Source organism: Octodon degus, unplaced genomic scaffold (assembly GCF_000260255.1).
Source record: "Octodon degus isolate 3935 unplaced genomic scaffold, OctDeg1.0 scaffold00446, whole genome shotgun sequence".
Taxonomy (NCBI): domain Eukaryota; kingdom Metazoa; phylum Chordata; class Mammalia; order Rodentia; family Octodontidae; genus Octodon; species Octodon degus.
Window position 1 is genome coordinate 85047 of NW_004525022.1, and position 22813 is coordinate 107859.

The window sequence follows — 22813 nt, forward strand, 5'->3', positions numbered from 1 at the left end:
CTTACTCGTCACTTTCTCTCCTCACCCAAAAAATTATTTTAAGTATTTTAATTTAATTCTGGTAAAGCTCAAGGTACAGGGATGTGAAACACAGCCTCCTGAATCTCAGGTCTCTGACTCAATAGGCTCGGTAAGACCTCAGGTAACATGTACAGCAGAATTCCAAAGGCTCTTTCTCTCCCCTTTCCTGCTATGGGACCCAATTAGTCCATATAGTGAAGGCATTCACTGTTCAATGGGGAAATGTCAGTTTCAAAGTTATGGTTCCAGGAAAAGATATTTTTCCTCTCAGAATTCACCTCCAAACTCTGAAGGCATTCGGAGGCTGAGTTCTAAGGGGAGAAACTCCAGCTAAATGCTAGACCTTTTCAGAAGCTGGGCCTTCCTAAGGCTGCTCCATTCTCTAGGCAAAAATTGAATTTCTGGAACCAATTCCTTTGGTTCCCTCACCCATTCACCATATAATCTGATTCCGGTCCCGGAGAAAACAACCATACACCCTGAAGTTTCAGCCTCCCAACCCCAATCCATTCTAGAATAAAATGGAATAAGGATATTTTTTTTTTGCTCCTCAAATGCCTTCAGGGCATGTTTGGCAGGCTGGAGTGTTGTGGGAATCAAACTACAGCAACCGGAGGCTGACAACTTTGTGGAAGCATCCACTTAAAGAACTGAGCTAGGGCCAGGCTCCTGACTAAAACACACTTTTCAGCCCTTTCTTCTTAAGGGCCACATTGGGAACCAGCTGTGCCAGGCCTGACATTCCCAGGTGCATCTCATTTTCTTCACCGTAGGATTTCAGTTTCCAAGGGTGAATCACTGGGGGAGAAATTCAAGAGAGTTGCTAAGCCCTGGTCAGGTGGGCCCTATTAAACCTTTTCTCCTAGACAGCCCCAAGCAGGACTTCCGGTCCCCAATTCAACTGGAAAACGCACTCATGAATACATCACGAACAGGTGAGTCTCCTTGAAAATAGTTTCATGGAAAATGCTTCCATCGAGCTCCATGTAGGGAACAAGTGGAGATGGATTTTTTAAAATTTCCTTAAAAATTAAAAAAAAAATTGAATTTTTAAAAAAATTTTAATGGGCCGGGGAGATGGCTCAGTGGACTAAGCACTTCCCTGGCTACGGGAAGAGCCAGAGTTCAATTCCTGGTTCTGCCAAATAAAAATTATTTTTCAGTATTTTAATTTAATTCCGGTAAAGCTCAAGGTACAGGGATTTGAAACACAGCCTCCTGAATCTCAGTGCTCTGACTCAGTAGGATCAGTAAGACTTCAGGTTACTTGCACAGTAGAATTCCAAAGGCTCTTTCCCCTTTCCTGCTACGGGACCCAATATGCCCGGATAGTGAAGGCATTCACTGTTCCATGTAGAAATATCGGTTTCAAAGATATGGTTTGAGGAAAAGATATTTTGCCTCTCAGAATTTACGTCCGAACTCTGAAGGTGTTTAGAGACTGAGTTCTAAGAGGAGAAACTCCAGCTAAACGTTAGACATTTTTGGAAGCTGGGCCTTCCTAAGGCTGCTCCATTCTCCAGGCAAAAATTGAATTTCTGGTCCCAATTCCTTTGGCTACCTCGCACATTCATCATGGAATCCTCGTCAAGTTAGGGAGAAAACAACCGTTCTCCCTGGAGTTTCAGCCTCCTACTCCCAATCCTTTCTAGAAAAAAAATGGAATAAAAATTTTTGTTTTTTCTTTTTGCTCCTCGAATGCCTTCAGGGCATGTTTCGCTGGCTTTAATTTTGTGGGAGTCGAACTACAGGAACCTGAACTTGACAGCTTTGTACAAACAGCCACTTAAAGAACTGAGCTAGGGCCAGGCTTCCGACTGAAACACACTGTTACAGCCCTTTCTTCATATGGGCCACAGTGCGATACCTGTGCCAGGTCTGACATCCGCAGATGTATCTCATCTTCTCCACTTTAGGATTTCAGTTTCTAAGGGTGAATCTCTGATGGAGAAATTCCCGAGAATTTCTAAGCACTTGGCCAAGTGGGCCCTCCTAAACCTTTTCTCCTAGACAGCCCCCAGCAAGTTTCCAGTCACCAATTCCACTGGAAAACGCATTCATGAATACATCACGAGCAGGCGAGTCTCCTCGAAAATAGTTTCATTGAAAATGCTTCCATCAAGCTCCATGTAGGGAAGAAGTGGAGATGGATTTTTTTTAATTCCTTTAAAAATTAAAATAAATTTTTATTTTTTTCAAAATTAATTTTAATGGGTCAGGTTGATGGCTCAGTGGAGAAGCACTTCCCTGGCTAGGGGCAGAGCCTGAGTTCATTTCCTGGTTCTGCCAAAACAGTAATTATTTTTAATTATTTTAGTTTAATCCCGGTAAAGCACAAGGTACAAGGATTTGAAACACAGCCTTCTGAACCTCAGTGCTCTGACTCAATAGCCTGGGTATGTCCTCAGGTAACATGCACAGCAGAATTCCAAAGGCTCTTTCTCTCCCCTTTCCTGTTACAGGACCCAATTCACCCGTATAGTGAAGGCACTCACCATTCCATTTAGAAATGTTGGTTTCAAAGATATGGTTCGAGGAAAAGATATTTTTCCTCTCAGAATTCACCTCTGAACTCTGAAAGCCTTTGGGGGCTGAGTTCTAAGAGGAGAAAGTCCAGCTAAATGCCTGACCTTTTTGGAAGCTGGGCCTTCCTAAGGCTGCTCCATTCTCAAGGCAAAAATTGAGTTTCTGGTCCCAATTCCTTTGGCTACCTCACCCATTCACCACGCAATATACGTCTGGTACCAGAGAAAACAACCATTCTCCCTGTAGTTTCAGCCTCCTACTCCCAGTACTTTGTAGAAAAAAATGGAATAAAGATTTTTTTTTTTCTCCTTGAATGCTATCAGGGCAACTTTGGCTGGCTGGAGGGTTGTGGGAATTGAACTACAGCAACCTGAGGCTGACAGCTTTGTGGAAGCAGCACTTAAGGAACTGAGCTACTGCCAGGTTCCTGACGAAAACACACTTGTACAGCCCTTTCTTCTTAAGGGCAACAATGGAACACGATGGTCCAAGCCTGTCATCCCCAGGTGTATCTCATTTACTGCACCATAGGATTTCAGTTTCTAAGGGTGAATCTGGGGTGGAGAAATTCCTGAGATGTCCTCTGCCCTTGGCCAAGGGGGCGTTCCTAAACCTTTTCCCTCAGACAGCCCCCAGCAGGACTTCCGGTCACCAATTCAACTGGAAAACACATTCATGAATACATCACAAGCAGGGGAGTCTCCTTGAAAATAGTTTCATGGAAAATACTTCCATCGAGCTCCATGTAGGGAACAAGTGGAGATGGATTTTTTTTTTAATTTCCTTAAAAATTAAAAAAAATTAAATTTTAAAAGTTAATTTTAGTGGGCCAGGGAGATGTCTCAGTGGAGTAAGCACTTTCCCGGCTAGGGGAAGGAACTGAGTTCAATTCCTGGTTCTGCCAAAAAAAATTATTTTCACGTATTTTATTTTAATTCTGGTAAAGCTCAAGGTACAGGGATTTGAAACACAGCCTCCTGAATCTCAGTACTCTGACACAATATGCTCGGTAGAACCTCAGGTAATGTACACTGCCCAATTCCAAAGGCTCTTTCTCTCCCCTTTCCTGCTACGGAACCCAATTCACCCGTATAGTGACGGCATTCATCAATGTAGAAATGTCGGTTTCAAAGATATGGTTCGAGGAAAAGATATTTGTCCTCTCAGAATTCACCTCCGAACTCTGAAGGCGTTCGGAGGCTAGGTTCTAAGAGGGGAAAGTCCAGCTAAATGCTAAACCTTTTCAGAAGCTAGGCCTTCCTAAGTCTGCTCCTTTCTCCAGGCAAAAATTGAATTTCTGGTCCCATTTCCCTTGGCTACCTCACCCATTCACCATGTAGTCCGCGTAGGGTGCCAAATAAAACAACCATTCTCCTTGAAGTTTCTGCCTCCCACTCCCAGATCTTTCTAGAAAATAATGCATTAAGGATTTTATTTTTTGTCATCAAATGCATTCAGGTCATGTTTGGCTGGCTGGAGTGTTGTGGGAATCGAACTACAGCAAGCTGAAGCTGACAGCTTTGTAGAAGCAGTCACTTAAAGAACTGAGCTAGGGCCAGGCTCCCTACTAAAACACACTTGTGTAGCCCTTTCTTCTTAAGGGTCACAATCGGACCCATGTGTGCCAGGCCTGCTATCACCAAGTGTATCTCATTTTCTCCCCTGTAGGGTTTCAGTTTCTAAGGGGGAATCTCTTTTGGAGAAATTCCTGAGAGGTTCTAGGCCCTTGACCAAGAGTGCCCTCCTAAACCTTTTCCCCTAGGCAGCCCCCAGTAGAACTTCCGGTCACGAAATCAACTGGAAAACGCATTCATGAATACATCACGAGCAGGCGAGTCTCCTCAAAAATAGTTTCATGGAAAATGCTTCCATCGAGCTCCATGTAGGGAACAAGTGGAGATGGATTTTTTTTAATTCCTTAAAAATTTAAAAAAAAAATTAATTTTTTGAAAATTAATTTTAATGGGCCGGGGAGATGTCTCAGTGGAGTAAGCACTTCCCTGGCTAGGGGAAGTGCCTGAGTTCAATTCCTGGTTCTTCCAAAAAAATTATTTTTATGTATTTTATTTTAATTCTGGTAAAGGTCAAGGTACAGGGATTTGAAACACAACTTCCTGAATCTCAGTGCTCTGACTCAATAGGCTCGGTAAGACCTCAGGTAATGTGCACCGCAGAATTCCAAAGGCTCTTTCTCTCCCCTTTCCTGCTACGGGACCCAGTTCACCCATATAGTGAAGGCATTCACCATTCCATGTAGAAATGTCTTTTTCAAAGATATGGTTCGAGGAAAAGATATTTGTCTTCTCAGAATTCACCTCCGAACTGTGAATGCATTCGGAGGCTGAGTTCTAAGCGGAGAAAGTCCAGCTAAATGCTAGACTTTTTCAGAAGCTGGGCCTTTCTAAGGCTGCTCCATTCTCCAGGCAAAAATTGAATTTCTGGTCCCTATTCCTTTGGCTATCTCACCCATTCACCATGTAGTCCGAGTCCAGTCCCAGAGAAAACACCCATTCTCCCCGAAGTTTCAGCCTCCCACTCCCAGTCCTTTCTAGAAAAAAATGGAATAAGGATTTTTTTTTACTCCTTGAAAGCCTTCAGGGTATATTTGTCTGGCTGGAGTGTTGTGGGAATCGAACTACAGCAACCTAAGGCTGACATCTTTCTTGAAGCAGCCCCTTGAAGAACTGAACTAGGGCTTGGCTTCCGACTAAATCACACTTGCTCAGCCCTTTCTTCTTACGGGCCACAGTGGAACCCAGCTGTGCCAGACCTGACACCCCCAGGTGTATCTCCTTTTCTCCACATAGGATTTCAGTTTCTAGGGGTGAATCTCTGGTGGAATATCTGGGAAGTCCCAAACTTCAAGCTTGCTGTTTCTTTGGAGACTAAATGAGATGCCATTATATGCATAGTGGGGCTTTGTGAATTACTTTCGCTACCTAAGTGAAGTTTCGGCCAGTATGTTTTGTTTTACTGTATGTGGAAACAGACTTTGGTGCTCCATACTACCTCAAACAGTGGATATTAGATGGCTCTTCTATGTTAAGGACTCACTCTTAGAAAAACAAATAATAAAGGTTAGAGTGAGGGTTCATACAGAGTTAAGTTTAGGGTTAGGGTTAGGGTTAGGGTTAGGATTTAGGATTTAGGATTAGTGTTAGGCTTAGGCTAGAATTAGGGTTAAGGTTAGGGTTAGGTTTATGTTTATGTTTATTGTTAGGGTTAGGCTTATACTTAGTTTTAGGATAGAGTTGGAGTTAGGGTTATATTAGTGTTAAGATTTAGTTAGATTTAGGGTTTGTGTTCAGGGTAGATTTAGGAAAAATTTAAGGTTAGATTTAGGGTTAAAGTTAGGTTTAGTGTCAGGGTTAGTATTAAGAGTTAGTGTTACAGTTTGTGTAAGCATTATTCTTAGGATAATGTTAATGTTAGTGCTCTGGTTAGAATAAAGTTAGAGTTAGGGTTAAGAGTTAGTGATAGGGTTAGGGTTAGGGTCAGAATAGTGTTAGTGTTAGTGTTAGAGTTTGGGTTAAGGTTAGTGTTACGATTAGATTAGAGTTAGGGTTAAAATTTGGTTTAGGATTTAGGGTTAGAATTAGGGTTAGTGTTGGAATTAGGGTTGGGATACAATTTGGGTTAGGGTGATGGTTAGGATTAGGTTTAGGCTTAGGATTCAGGGTTAGTGTTAGTGTTAGGATTAAGGTTAGGATAGCATCAGAGTTCGTATTAGGCTTAGGGTTAGTGTTAGGATAGAGTTAGAGATAGGGTAGTGGTTAGAGTTAGTGTTAGTGTTAGGGTTAAGGTTAAGTTTAGGATTTAGGGTTAAAGTTACTGCTAAAGTTAGGATTAGGTTTCGGATAGAGTTAGGGATAGAGTTTGGGTTACGGTTAAGGTTGTGGTTGGGGTTAGGTTGAGGATTTGTGTTTGTGTTTGTGTTAAGGTTAAGGTTACAATAGTATTAGAGTTAGGGTTAGTGTTAGGATTTGGGTTAGGGTAGTTAGGGTGAAGGTTAGGGTAATGGTTATGGTGAGGGTTTGGATTCATAGAGTTAGGTTTAGGGATAGGATTAGGGTTAGGATACTATTAGCATTAAGAATAGAGCCACGTTTAGGTTTAGGGTTAGGGTTAGAGTTAGGATTCAGGATTATGGGTAGGATTAGGTTTAGGTTTAAGATTTTGTGTTAGGATTAGGATTACTGTTAGGTTTAGCTTTTGCAGAAGGTTTAGGTTTATGGTATTTATGGTTACGGTTAACATTAGCATTAGGATTCAGCATGGATTTAGGGTTAGGGTTGGGATTTAGAGTTGGGGCTGGTTTCAGAATTATGGTTAGGGTTAGGGTTACAGTTAGGGTAAGGATTAGGGTTAGGGTAGAGTTAGGTTTAGGGTTAGAGTTACGATAGAGTTAGGGTTAGAGTTAGGGCTAAGGATAGGATCAGAGTTAAGACATAGGGTTAGGGTTAGTACCAGGTTTAAGGTTAGTGTTAGGAAAGTGTTAAGGTTGGTGTTAGGTTTAGGATTAGGGTTAGCATGAGGATAGGGTAAGGGTTAGGGTTAGGGTTAGGATTTAGGGTTAGCCCTTGGGAGGTTGTAAATGGGTGGATCACTATAAGTCCAGTCTAGTGATGAGACCCTGAACACCCTGCAGACCCTTCCTTAAAAAAAAAGGTATAAGAGAGAATGCTGTGTGAGACAACTTTTAGGCTGGGGGTACAGGGGACATCTCCGATTAAAAGAGGCTTCAAGAGTTCAGAAATGAAATGAGGTAAGGAGATGGGAGAAGTCACTGGGCCAGGGCTCCTTCACTGGCAAGACACACATCTCTAATGGTGGCAAGTTCCACAAAGATCTGTTACACAACAAAGAGCACCACATCCTTCCAAACATTCTTAAAAACATTCTGTTAGGATCACCACAACTAGAATAGTTTTTTCTTCTGTGAGCATCACCAACTAGGCAGGCAAAGGTCAGGACTCATAGCCTTCGTCAGCAAGCTTCACACAGGTTGAGTCATCTGTTCCTTATCCAATTTCCAATCTCACTGATTGTGGAGAGGGTGATATCAATAGTCAGAATACAGCGACCACAGACAGACAGACAGAGATGAGAGAAAGGGAAATGAGCCATTTTGGAATAGCAATACTTTATAAGAGAATCACTTTTTACATCAGTAGAAGTACAGGTTTAGTAACAGTAACAGCTATCATTTTCTCTATGTCTACATATCATACTTACTGATGTGTATCGGTTGGTCGGTCCTCACAGCCACAGAGTGAAATGGGTACCATTCCTATCATCTTATTTTCTTTCTGAGGAAGCTGGGGCACAATGACATGGATAGAAAGAGGTACAGCCAAGATGTGAAGGAGTCCATCACCCTTCTCTGCTACTCTACAGGGCCTATGAATGAAAGATCTGTTACAGGACAATTTATTGAGTTCTCAATATTTTTAAGATTACATTTATTTTAAAGAATAAAGATACACAGGTCCCAGGTAGATAACTCAGTAGAATAAGCACTTGCTTGGCAAGCACAGGTCTTGAGTTCAATCCCTGTTACCATAAAAAAGCAAAAAACAAACAAAGATAGACATTAAAAAACATAGAGAATTTCAAAACAAGGTGATGCAAAGCAACAATGGTTATTAATATTGTACATTGTCATGTTCAAAGTACTTGCTTATATCAACATTTTTATTCTACTGGCTCACCTTCTGGCTCTGAAAAACATAGTGAGGCCTTTCCTATCTTCTACATCTGTCCTCCAAACAGAAAACAAGCTATTGAGGTACTTCATGTTGCCATTTGAGATCCTGTCTTGTTCACTAAAGAGATGCAAAGAGGAGGAAGCAGAGTACCACCCATGAGATGGGTGAGAACAGGATTCTCAGGCAGTTTGGTGAAGCCTAGGGATTGTTTGGAGCCCAGAGGGACTTGGCACCCCTGGTACCTCCAGGAGATTCACCCAGGGGCTCTTCCCTCAGCAACATCCTCTGAAGAACTGTGTGGGATGGCAATGCCTCAAGTGTCAATGTGGACTTGTACAATAGGACATTAACTCAAAACTTTAAAAAACTGGAGATGAAAGGTCTGACAGCTGCTTCAGACACCTACTTGAGCTCTTGGACTGTTGCTTGCTTACTTTGCTGGTGGAGGAGGTGCTGAAGAGCAATGTACCAGTGGTCCCTTAGAATAAGGCACCTCCAGGTGGAGCAGGGGAAGAGCATTAAGAGCCAGGTCATTTGAAATTGAAGACAATGAATTTGTGGAGCTATAGTCATACAAATGCCCCAAAAACTCAGAAGACTAACATTCCTTGTAAGTGTCCCCTCCTGTGAAAATTCACAGGCCTCAAGCCTAACACCAGTACCACAGCACCTGTGCCAACACTTCTGGCTTTCTCTTTCCTCCTGGCAAGGCCAGAATCTAGCACCTTATTACTCCAGCAACCCTGCCAGCAGCCTGGTGCTGGGCACTCTGCTGTGAGGAAGGACACTTACATGATAGGTGCTTGGTACACACTTGTTGGATATTTAAAAGGATTCCTCTTAGTATCACCTAGTATCTACCAAGTTTAAGGGCCCAGGGAGATAGCTTAGTAGAATAAGCACTTTCCTGGCAAGAGCAAGGGCCTGAGTTCAATCCCTGGTTCGGCCAAAAACAAACAAACAAAAAATATAACCTGCAATTGCATATTCATCCACTGCACCTGTGTGATCTGCTACAACTAATTACTGCCCTTCTTACCTTGTTCCTATACACCCTTGTTACTACTGCAAGCAGATGCCAATCTTACAACAAAACTCTAGCTTCTAGTTCCCAACATAATTCTTATAATACATGCATGAAATAGAATGATTATTTTCTTTTTTTTTCTGGATACATAGTGTTATTGAACAATAACAGTGCATTCTCTTGGTGACTTAAGTGTGGCCATTGTCTCCTAACCGGGAGAGAGGGTGAAGAGTTAGCAGGTCTGCCTGTGAAGACCTCCTGTCCAGCTTACAGCTTGCAAAGAGCAAGAAGTGAGAGCCATGCAATGCCTGCCATGCCAACTGCATGGGCCTTGGATCACGCTCTTCAGGAATAGGCAGACACCCTCATTCCAAGGGTTTAAAGAGTCACTGTTAGGTACAAATCTATGCAATCAACCAGACCAGGCATTCTGACAAGAGAAGATTTACTGGGAATGGTAAGCAGGTTGGCTGTCTAGTGGACTAAGACAGCAGCAAATAAAGGGGGGATGGAGGAGATTTTATTGGATCCTTTAGAGAGGATGACCATGGGCTGGAACAGCTGAGGGACAGTTGATCTTGGCAGGGCTACCTGGTGTGTGGGGGACTTTCCATGTTAACAAAGGGCAGTTCTGTGGTAAAAGCAAGGGGGACCTGTTCTGTGTTTTTGGGCTTGGCTGTGCATGGGGCCAAGGGGGCCACAGTGACTGGGAATCCAAGAGGGAGAGTGTTTGGGGCAGAGTGCCTTGCAAACTTTGCAACCTGATCTATCAGTCACATTATGGCCCAGAGCAAACCAGGCCAAATGGCAGCCTGTGATATATCCTGTGATATATTCACTGTCACTTGGCCCTGAGAGTGTAGGTTGCAGAAGGATCCTCAAATGCAAAAGAGGGCTGAATTGATTAACTACACGCACTAAAAAGCCATGTGAACAGTAGTACGGGAGAGGAAAAAAGGATCAGGACTAAGAATTTCCAACTGTGGGGGTGCTGATGTTTCAGGAAACACATGCCTAATGTGCCGTGCCATTCCTGATTAGAGATGACTGCACAGGAGAAGGGTAGTGTAATTGGAAGGGGAGGATCCTTGGAAGAATGGCAGGAAGGGTAGACTTGTGGTCTGAAGATTCCAGTCCATATCAATGCTTTCTGACTTTTACGAATCTTTGACTTCTGACAATGTCCTCTATGTTATGAGTCACTCAGAATAGGAAACAGATCAGCCAGATTGGAATTTGGAAAGCCATTTGTTACTGAGCTCAGGTCCAACTATCAGCTCTCACGCAGGAGTGGACAGAAAGGTTCCTTGCCCAGTAAGCAGGGAGGTTTTAAAACATGGAACCATATTCTGTTTGGTAAACAAATTCATTGTCTGACACAAAACAATGCTTTCAGGATATTTGTGACCACTAGTCAAACTAAATTTCCTGGGACTTTGTGTTAGTTTCTGGCCATCTTGCACCTGGGTACCCGCAGGCAGCCTTGCATAGCCCCAAGTTACAAAAAGTTATAGCCCATTTAATTTCATTTTGAAGTCATCTCTGTAAGCTAAAGTTGTTATCAGGAATTGGTGAGGGTTACAGGAATTGGTGAGGGTTATAGGAATTTTATCCAGCATACAGCAAGAAACAGCCACTACTTACTAAACAATTTAGAACAGTGATGAGTATACATTTTTACACAACAGAAAACACAAGATTTATATTTATAATAAAAAATGTGAGTTGACCTATTACAATCTAGGTTGCCTCGCCTCCATTCAGATTTACCAATTCCTCCAATCCATCCTCAACTCTTTCTACTTGTTTTTGCAAACCCGGATATGGTCGCTGCCTCACGCTCCTCCACAATACCTTCTTTTGCTCCATCTTGCATACTCAATAAGTGCCATCTGAGGTGCAGCCAGGCAGGAGGAGCTCTACCTACACAAGGGAACCTTCCCTCCGCCCGCCCCTTGGCAGCTGCTCCCTCACAGGACAGCTCAGTGCATCACGAGTTCCACCTCTGCCGCCCACCCACTCTGACAGCCTTTCCTGCAGGCTACTGCTCTGCAGAGGTCCTTCTTCCCGAGGCCTGTAGCAGAGCGACCATGCAGTCATGCTCCACGCAGGGGGCTGTGGGCTTTCACTATACAGAGGGCGACAACAGCGTGCACATGCCCAGGGAGATGATGCAGTTCACAGGCGACACGCTTATACTGAACAATTGTTCATTGTCCCGAAGTTCACATTTGGTGGAGCTCACAGGAGCCTGGGTCACGTGGAGGTGGGGCCCGAGGCTGGTCTGCAGCCCTGTACTCACAAGGGTTGCCCAGCAGGCGCCTCCTAAATCCTTGCTTACTGTGTGTGCCGGGCGCCCTGTCCCCACCCCGCTGATGACTGCGTGTCACGCAAATTCCCGTGCTTCTTTGTCCTTTAAAGGCGTCTGTTGTTTGACACCTGCGCAGCACTCACTGCCCAGGGCGATCTCGCTCCAGGCTTCCGCACCACCCTGCACTGAGCCCGGCGAATGCTGGGCGGCGCCAAGGTCCCCTAGAACTGGGCGCTGGGGCGCTTCCTTCGCGAATCCGCCATTCCGCGGGGACGCGCAGCCAGCCCACGCTTGCGCCTATGAGAACCGCGCAGGCGCCTGGGCGTCGGCTTCCGCGTAGTTCTGAGGGGACGTTATGGCCATAAAAACGGAGGTGCGACCAGGTGCCCAGCGCCTCTTGTAGGTTTCCCCATCGCAAACTTTCTTTCAGAAACAGATAAAAATACTTTGGACACAATATTTCAGGACTACACCCGCCACGTTCACTCTCACAATCTCAAGGCAGGAGGAGAGGGGAGGGGTCCCGGGCGGTGCGGCCGCTGCGGGGGCGGAGCCCCTCGAGTACGGGGCGCTGCCTTTCCTGACCAGCGGAGGGCGCGCGCCCAGCGGCTCTGAGACAGGAGCAGCCGCCCAAAGCGTGTAATTTCTCACCATCCCTTAATTTCTCTTTTTATTTGGTACCGGGGACCACCTCAGAACCTTGTGCTTACCCAGTAGGCGTTTGTGGCGCTTAGCAGTCTTCCAGACCCTACAGTGGTCTAGTTTTTTTCTTTGCTTATTGCTGAGTGTGCTCTATTATCACCTTTGTTAGACGCCGCATGTGTGTATATAAAATCTCACTTAGGCTTTCTTAAAGTAGTCCTTAAACAGAATTGAAAGCATTTTGACTCAAGTATCCTAGACATACACATGTATGAAAATGTATGAAAATAAACCCATTTGTGTAAAAGAAGCGTATTTCGCACAAATCGTTTGTGCTCATAATGTTGAGAAAGGAGGTCTGTGTACACACCACTGTTGCAGCACCACAGAATCTTGAAGCTAAATAGTATTCTTCTTCTTGAGAGGGAATGTGATTTCACTAAGTGCACATTTAGTGAATGTCTCCAAGGCACAAGGCAGGCTTCCAGACAAGGGACAAAACAAGCATCGTCGTTCCTCATGGACCTTAGAGGAATTTTTTTCCCTTTATACCACAGTGTTTAGAACATTCTACACACTAATACTTCTCTATGACTTTATTTTAGAGTCTGATCTCAGTACCACAGCTGCTATCATTAAGCTTCACGGACTGTGTAGGCAAGAGTACCTGAAGCCACAGTCAACTTGAGACATGATGGACAGCAAAGTTCAATGGACAAGTGAGTGTACATGAGGCAGCAGACTCGGAAGGCCTGAGCAGTGGTTGCGGTTCAATCCAGGAATCACTCCAGCCTAGAATAAAAGCAATTATAATTTCAGTTGAATGTAATTAATTATATTATTTGAAGTCGCTCACGATTAATTCCACTAGCATCACAGGGCACTAAGAAAGATAAATGTATAAATAAAACCTTATATGCCCTCAATTCATGTAGATTTCACACGTATTCCTTCATGAACTCTGGTGACTTATTTCTGTCATAAAAGGGTAACGTGTACAATTCATAGGACTATTTACAAAATAAGTCAACACTATTGTATAATAGCAACTTTAAATTAATAGAGCTTACATATAGATGTAAACATTCATTTCTATGCTGAAAATCCCACATTATTTATATTATAGTCATGCCTTCAATTTTGGAAATTGGCCTCAAAATCAAGTGTTGATTTATATTAACCAATCATTTATAATCCTGGGGCACATTTTATCACTACTTACAATTTATAACTTTGCAGCTGATAACTGTGCTATATGAATTATTTTTCCAAATGATTTCCTCCATGAACCGAAGGATGGAAAACTTGGATATAATCAAAGCCCACATTTAAAATCTAACACTCAATGTTGTCAGAAGTCTTAGATATTTCTACCCCTCATAAGCTTTTATATTCATTTTTTAAAATTTGGATCCTGACAAACACTGAACAGAGTTGAAGAGTATATACTAATGTAAAGACAATAGAAAATTGATCTCTCAGGCCTCTTCCAAATTTAAAACTTCATGATTATCATTCTGAAAATGAAATGTAATATTGATAAGTTATTGTTAGTACACAATTTTTGCATACTAAATTATGGTGAATTGCTTGGAAAATTTATTACAGCTGCTCGATGATGTTTAATCTGGTGTTTTATGTTCTTTCCTGAGTTACTGTTTCTAAATATTTTCCATCTTTTACCTGATACTGCTCACATAGCCACTTTTGCATAGTAGCTTTGCCTAAATAGATTTCAATTTCATGATATTTCTTAGCTGGGTAAATTGCTTTAAATCATATTTTTTCTACCATCGCAATGTTTAAGTGTGGCTGTACAATTAATACAATAAGGCTTCTTCTAGATAGCTAATTAAAATAAGGGAAGAAAGTTCTCCTGGTGTACAACAGGGCATCAGCGCTTCACAAAGACTAGAGTACTTATCACTTCTCCATTTAGAGTTCTTAAACCCTGAGCTCAGAGAAAAATAAATTTTAGTTTATTTTTGTTCGTTATTTCCACTGAGTTTGACAAAATCATAGAGATTTATAGAAAATGATATGGATCAAAAAGAAATATAACTGTATCCAAAAATAGTATAGAAGCTACATTGCTCATTTTCGTTGCTCAGAACAAAATCTAAAATAACCAATACCTGAAATGTAAAGGACACACACACACAAAAAAAAAAAAAAAAAACACCATCAAGGAGGAGAGATTGATTTTGGTTCATGGTTTCAGAAGCGTCAACCCATGGTGGGCTGGCTCCAAGACAGAAACACATAGTGGGAGGGTGGTGTGCAAGGCAGGTGCTCCACACCTTCTGACATCATACTTCTAGTGATCTGCCTCTTCAAACCAGGTCCAGCCTGCTAACTGGACACTCAGCTATAAATTCATCAATGGATCAATCCACTGATGAGTGTGGTGCTTACATGATCCAATCATATTCTTAAAGCCCCACCCTGAGTATCTGAGATTTAGGGGGTGTATTTTAGACTTAAATCATTACAGAAGCTATAATTTCTTTTCTTCATCTAAGTAAAGCACACAGAATACTAAAACTCAGGTTAAATTAATTCTAAAAGGCACACATGGGAAGAGTGAGGGTATAAACAGTGGTGCAGTACTTACCTAGCATTAGTGAGACTGGTTTTGATACCCAGCACTGAAAAGGAAAAAAAGTACAGGTAGATCATGAAAAGTCAACACAGAAGCTTTACATGAACGTAGCATATTTTGGGGCCAGCCAAATAGTTTAGCAGATTAAACTGCCTGCTTAGGCAGATACAGTGGCTGGGGTTTGATCCCAGGCATGCTGTGCTGGCCCCGCCCCTGGGGCGTACTGAGAGGGCATTTGAGACTGGGTGTGGTGGCACGCACCTGTAATTTCAGCTCTTTGGGAGGCTGAACACAGGAGAATCTCTACAAGTCTGATCTACAAAGTAAGACCCTGTAGACCCTTACTAAAGTACCAAAAAAATAAAAAAAGCAAATTTCAATCTTGGAAATTTGATCATAGAAACATGACAGACATCAAAAGTAGCATGAGTTCATATTACTTAAAAAGCAGATGCTATTCCTCAGAACTAATTATGCCTCTACTTCATTGCTGACATATAATAATTTATTATACATTTTTAATCAGCAGGAAATATTTAGGGTTGGAAGGCCTTTGTTACAATTTTTGCTTTTGGGCCAGGGAGATAGCTCAGTAGAATAAGCGCATGCCTGGCAAGTGCAAGGTCCTGAATTCAATCCACAGCACTGAAAAAAAATCTACAAAAAGTTTGCTTTTGTTTCCTTCTCTTTTCAGAGTCTCCATAACACACTTGGCACCCAGCAAACCCTTCACAGGCTGTATCTGCCACTTTGTGGACGTCCAGGCCATCCTTAAAGTGTCCCTGGTCAGTGATGCTGTGAGCATCAGATCCTGCCTAAGAGCTTGAAGCCACACAACACATTGCTGAGGTTCCTTGGTTTGTTTATTGTTTGTTTATTTTGCTACTAGTAATTGAATTCAAGGCCTTGGCACCAAGCTACATTTCTAGCCTTTTTTTTACTTTTTATTTCAGTACAGTGTCTCACTAAGTTTCTGAAGCTGAGCTAGAACTTGCTGTTCTCCTGACTCAGCCTCCAGAGTTCTTTACAACACTGAAATAAACACAGAACAGCCAGGAGAAAAGGAAGTTCCTCGTTGTGGTGCAAGCTCTCCTCTAGTAGAAACTGATTTCTATGAACCACCAGGGACTGAATGATTCTAACTTCACATTGGAATCTTAACTTGGAATCAAAAGGTTTGCAGTGGACTACAGTAAAACAAGTGGGAAACTAGCTGGCATGCAGAGCACAGGTGTGTCCTGTTGATAAAGTTTCTGTTCTGGCCTCTAGCAAACAGAAATAATTAAAAATAATCAAGATATGTTATGTATATTCCAAACCCCCAGAATGAATATCACTATTCTGATTGCAAACATGCACTAATAGAAATAAAAGGGATTCTAAATAACACTGGTGCAGTTTTTAAAATGGGACTATATCCTCAGATTCATTTTTCGGGAGTGTAAACCTTCAATCCATACTAGTCATATCTAAAATCTTCTTATTTTTTCCAGGTATCTATGTGAAGATATACTTTTATAACTAGAGGAATTTTTTTTAAATGTATTTGGTACATAGCCTCACTATGCAACTCAGACTCAGTGATCCTCCTATTTTCAGCCTCCCCAGTTCTGGAATTACAGGCATGTGCCACCACGCCCGGTCAGTGACTGGCTCAACTTTCTCAGGGGTGGGCCTGGTGTGGCATAACCAGAGGAATATGAATAATAAGATAGAAGTATAAATGAACAGATTATCAATTTTGAAGAAAGGATGACATCAGTCCTATGAGGAAATATTTGCTGCTTGGAGTATTTTGCCTGCTGTTATTTATGCAGACTTAGCATTGCAGAAAACCAATGCCATACCAAATGGAAGACTCTTTGCACCGAGGAGTTAGAAAGCAACTTTTTTAGATTAGCAGACTGGGGAACCCAGACAGTGAATTCACCAGCCCAGAGTCAGATATGCGTTCAGTTTAAATACGGTTGGCAAGAAAAGATAGCTAAAGTGCCTACTTAGGCAAGCTGAGGCATACACAGGGGAGTATGGTTCAATCACAGAACCACATGCCACACCAGCCCCACCTTCAGGAGGCCAGCAAAATAGTAAAACTATAAAAATGAAAAGTAATATGGTTGGCAATTAAAAGTATGAAGCTGGTAGCAGAATATTATATGACTGGTTATGTGAAATACAAGAATTATGTCAGTATTGTCAGGCAAGTTGACTGTACCAGTCTTCCCCCAAACGTGACAATCTGGAAGCCCTGGAAGCAACTTGGAATCACTGCATATTTTTAAACAGAAGCCAGACACAGGCAGTTTGGCCCACACATTGTTAAGGAAAAACCTCTGGGATTAAGCAGTTAAGGCTTGCTACGTGACAGGCAGCATAAGCTATGAACTAAGATCTGACTTTTAATAAACCTTTAAGTCTGCTCTTCTATACATGTGCCATAACATCTTCCCCTACTTTTGTTACAGAGGAGAATCTTCTTCCTCAGTTTCCCCAGTTTTTTCAGTGTTAAGGAGCTGATAGACTGGAGTGGCCCATAAAAGAAGTTGGCGGTGCATAGCTTTAAATGTTAGTCAAAGAGCTGTCAGAATGTGGATCACACAAGAATTTAGCATGGCTCCTGTCCAGAAAGAGAGAAAGTCTAAAGATCCCCACCAGGAAGAGCTTTTGGTAAGATTTGTAGCCTGTTTCAGATGACAGGAGTTGTCTCTCATTATTCCTGACTTGTTAACACAGTGGCAATAGTCTTCCTTCAGGCAGGTCCTCCCACACTGGGCTATCAGGAGATCTGAGGCTCTTTGACTCACTGCTCTTTCACACTGGTGGACAACTATGGCTAATGGGTCTGTTTGGTCCTGTAGTGTGTCTATTGACATCTGTACATCAGCAAAATCTACACCAATCTGAGCACTTAACTGTGAGTTAAGTGTTGTTGGCTCACACCTGTAGCTGCAGTACTGAGTGTTAAACTCTCTGCTATAGCTATTTCAGCTAATATAGGCAATGACACGGGGCCACATTTTTCATGTGAGTGATGGGCATGAGCAGGTCCTTGTTCTGATTGGGTACCAGAAAAGCAAGTGCACGAAAAATTGTTTTGGTGCTAGCAAATGCTTGATGTATCCCATCAGCACAAAGGAGGAGGGCCCCAAGAGAGGCTGCCAGAGAACCTGTGAAGACAATTAATACATCTACATAGTCAGTAGAAGCATTTTCGCCCTTGAACCCAGGAAACAAGAAGTATTTCCCCATACCATCATAAGAAGAGGCTGAAGTAGGCAAGTGAGGCCTAGACCTTGATAGGAAAGGATGGAAAGGGGGGACACAGAGCCAACAGTTTTTGCCTGGGTCTAGGTTTACAGCCTGAAGGACCTGGTAGTTGCTGTTAATCAGGTGTAAGATGTTAGGAGTCTCTTAGTATCATTCAGGATTATGACAAAACTCACGCGATAAATTTGAATTTCTTGAATTTGCATGTACTTCTAGGATATTTAGATATATTATCCACAGAAAAGTCATCTTAATTTTGCTTTAAGCAGGTAAGAGTAAGCAACACAAGAATTATGTTTACATGTGTGAAAACAAACTCAGTCTTTTTGTGGGGACTTCAGTCCTCTGGAGTCCTGGCATAGAGAGACCATGAATACCATGAGCAGCAAGAAACTAAAAACTAGACAGCATAGCAGAACATTAAACTTACTAACAATGTCAATGTAAGGCGACCTAACAGGAGTTGGACTAACAGTATGATCACAGGAAGAAATTACCAACCATTTTAAAACATAGAGAAGCAGTTCAGGGCACCCAGTGTTAATGTTCCATCAACATAGACAAGGACAAGGGCAATCCTGAGAAGAAATTCCCACCCCCCTGGTGATATAGCCCAAAGTCCTGCAGTTGACACCAAATCAAATAAAAGAAAAGGAACTAGCAACCAGCCTGGGTAGCAGAGCATCAGTTAATTAGGACGGGCACTCCATGTACAGTATCCTCATCTTCAAATATATATAGATCTGCCAGCTTCCAGGGTGGCGAGGACAGGGTTTTGAGTGCTTTTCCTCTTCAAGGTGGTCTTTAGAGAGCTTGATTCTTGAGGGTAGGCCTCCCTGCAATCATCAGGATGGGCCCATTTGATCCTGGAGTAATGCCTTCAGGCCTGGATCTCTATCAGTTTTTTTTTTGGTGTCTTATCTGTCATTCCTGACCTGCCCAATTTAGTAGCCAGAGAGTTAGCTCCCCCAACCCCCAAGATAGACCATTTCTTGTGCATCACAAGTAGTCACACTGTCTGTAACTCTGTTGTCTTAATCTGCCTGTTTTGGTTCCAAAACATATTACTGCTGTATTAGGCTGGACAAGAGCTGCTGTCCCTTGCAAGTTTGGGTAATGACTAGACCCATCAGTAATCCAGCATCAGCAAGACTTCCCTCTTTTTCTTCTGTATGGGGAATAAGAATCAAGTGCTGTAGTTTGTCCTCTTGGTTCATAGACCGTGTATATCATGAGTCCCCAAACCACTGCCAGTTTGGCTGGGAACAGTGTAGCCAAGAAAAAGGCCTCTGTTGGAGGTATGTTCCCCAACGAGTGAGAGTGGGATGCTGTGCCATTTCTTTCCTGGATGGGCTTCCTACATACCTGACCATGCAGAGCAGTGTATAGTGCTGCCTTCCTCAATCCAGGAATATCAGCACTCAGCTTCCTTTTATAACTGTGACCAAAAGCCAAGAAGCTACAGGTAGCCATGATGAGGCGGGTATTGCTTATCAGTCATTCCCAGGGGAGAAAGGTTTACTCTTGCCTCCAGGCCCTATTTCCATCTGCCACAGGACCATTCATCTTAATGTCCCAAAGTGCTGTTGGTCTCTCCCAGGGGCTACCAGTCTGAGTAAGCTTGTAGAATCCAGAACAGTCCAAAAAGGGTGAGGGCCATCACAGTGACACTGGCAGCTCAGAGATCTTAAACTAGCTTTATAGGCATGAGAGGTATACTTTAGCAGTTGGACAGTCTGTCATCCGGGTGGCCATCTGTACGTAAGGATCAAGAGTAATTAGATCTGGAACAGAAACTTTTGTTACTTGGCAACTAATGATCTGAAGTATGCTGACTAGGGATTTTTTTCTCTCTCCTAGCCTAGCATCATTTTTTTCTCTCATCTTTTCAGCTTTGGTCTTCAAACTTCGGTTCTTGAATGCCCAAAAGTAAAGTTCAGTGACATTTGCATTATAGTGGGTTTAATTATTATAATTTTTCGTAAATATCAAGCATGTTGAAATATAAAATACACCAAAGGACTGTTATTTTTATCAACCATGGCTGTTCTACCATTTGTAACTCTGCAGAATATCAACAAACAGCAGTTATATGGTTTTACAAAGAAAATTTGACATCAAAGGCCACACATCATTTTAGTATACCAATCATGATGACATTACTTTGTAACATATTTAAATGTCCATCTTAGTGTTGAGTAGAGTAACACATGGAATATATATTTCATGCATTTTTAAGGCTATTATCTGACTGATAATCTCATGCTGAGTTGGCCATTTCCTTCATGGAAGGTTTTAGAAGGAACAACCTGAACGCACATGGCCGTACATATATTTTCCAAGATAAATTATTTCCACAAGCTTTCCTTGATGTACATAAACTTTTTTTGTCTTGTCATTATCTTTCTTTCTATCCCTTCAGCAGGACAAGACTTAACATACAGAATCCTCTCGTGTCAAAAGTATGACTCATATTTACAGCCGTGTTCATAATTTTTTAACTCCCACTTGCTATAACCTTTTGCAACCAACTGGGCTGTAGCTACTTGAATTTTATTTTTTTATTTAATTTTTTATGTATTTAGTACATGGTCTACAGGGTCTCACTACACAGGTCAGATTCATAGTGATCCTCCTGTTTTCAGCCTCCCCAGCACAGGGATTACAGACACATACCACCATACCTAGCCTCACTTGCTGTCTCAGCAAGTCCTGGGGGTGGGGGTGGGGGTAGGGCAGGCATGGTAAATCAGGGATCAAACCCCAGTCCCTTTGACTGTCTAAGCAAGCACTTCAGTCCACAGAGATGTCTGGCCTCCCCCATGTAGCTGCTTGAATTTTAAACTATTACTTTTTTACCTCAGGCAGCAAACTTGAGCCAACTGCAAATAGAACTCTGAGAAATCTTGAGTCAGTGTTCGTATTTGGAAACAACAGAGAAAAGAGCAAGTTAACCCTGTAAACTCAAAACTTTGTAATGTATAACATGCTTTATGTCATCAACTCAAGATGAAAAACAAAAGTATAATTGCCATTAGTTAAAATTCGTAATTTGATATTTCTGGTAAAACTTCCTTAGTTTTGACAATACTTGGGCTATTTACCCCAGGCTAGAGTTGCTCCAGCTTTCAGATGTCTGCAGGTAGCACCACATCAGTGACAATCAAGCAAGGGTTGACCTTGGGGCTCCCAAATCCAGGAGGAGAGCGTGGGCTCTGTTTTGTTTCCTTGCTCACTGTGAAATGAAAAATAACCTCTGTTTTGTCCGTTTAATCTCAGCATGCATTTCTTTGTGTTTCTGCTATAGCTTAGTCATCCAGCCAGGTGGCTTCTCAAGTGTTCTGTCTTTTCATTTCTCTTTTTTTCATTAACCTATCTGCATCGTCCTACCTATATACTCTGGTGTATTAAAGCAACAAAACAGCTTGGTCATATCTTTACCCATTATAGTGCAAACTATTTTTTAATTACTTTTGTTTTCACACTGATTAAATCACCTTTTTCAGTTCACAGCTGAATCCAGGTGACTTTGCACATATATACACACATTCACATGCAGGCACAGAGGTAAACATATAGTCCCAGCCCCAATCCCACAGGAAAAATCTAACTGGGACAATAGCTGCAGCTGACTACTCTGACTAGAACAGAAACTGGGACTGAAACAGATGGAAGATCCTGAGGGGTGATCATGTCCTCCTTAATCTCTCAGAGGGGTGATGATAAAAACCAGTAACAAGCAAGTAAAGCGGCTAACTGTGGGACACAAGCCAAGGCAGGCCTACCTTGTCTGAGGGCCCAGCGAGGATGCGTTCTGACTCCTCCCAGGATCTGATGATGTTTCCACTGTCATGCAGGGGACCCCTCCCTGTACTGCCAAGGAGACTCTGGAAAACAAGCTCAGAGGGCTCATCTTTTCATCTGCAGATCAGAAGATGGGCCTGAGCCTACCCCAGTGACCTGGATGGTCAGCAAAGTGTCTTCCTGACCAATGCACCAGAAGTGTTGCAGAAAACCAATATCAAACCAAATGGAAGACTTGAAACAAGAAGTTAAAGGTAATTTCTTATTATGCTAATGAACTGGGGAACCCAGAGCTTCAAATCACTAGCCCAGAGTCAGGTTTGAGTTCAGTTTAAATATGGTTTGTGGGCTGGCCAAATAGCTCAACAGATTAAAGCTCCTGCAAGCAGGTGCAGGGGCCAGGGATTCAATCCCCAGGCCTACCATTCTGGCCCTGCCCTCAGAGTGTGCTGAGATGGCAATTGAGACTGGAACTGCTGGCATATGCCTATAATCCCAGATCTTTTGAGGGTGCAAACAGGTGGATCACTACGAGTCCGATCTAGTAGTGAGACCCTGAACACCCCGTAGACTCTTCTCTAAATTACAAAAATAAATAAAAATAACCTCATAGCAGACTATGGATTACATGAATTAAGTCATATATTGTCAGGCAGATTTACTTAAAAGGGATTATCTTTAGACAGAAATATTCTGGAAAGGACAGGAGAGGTGTGAGAAGAGCAAGCAGAGTTAAATGGGTCCTTGACTAGGCCAGTGTGTCCCAGGTGTGAAATAATTGAAGCAAGTTGGAAACATATTTTCCTAACTAAGGAAAACACAGCCAAGCTGGTCCAGGACAGTATCAAAGAGAAAGATACTATCTGAAATACTTATCACATACATTTAGAGTAATGAATGCATAA

The 22813-nt window shown here is 42.4% G+C and overlaps 1 long non-coding RNA gene across 2 annotated transcripts; it reads left to right on the top strand.

The window, feature by feature from the left end:
• Positions 1–11893: 11893 nt before the first annotated feature.
• LOC111814724 lies at positions 11894–22161 on the top strand. Of its 2 annotated transcripts, none has more exons than XR_002819630.1 (4): positions 11894–11966; positions 12841–12954; positions 17303–17504; positions 22032–22161. It is a non-coding gene; the product is annotated as an uncharacterized LOC111814724 (long non-coding RNA). The 2 variants fall into 2 exon arrangements; XR_002819631.1 differs by having other exon boundaries at positions 11900–11976.
• Positions 22162–22813: the final 652 nt, after the last annotated feature.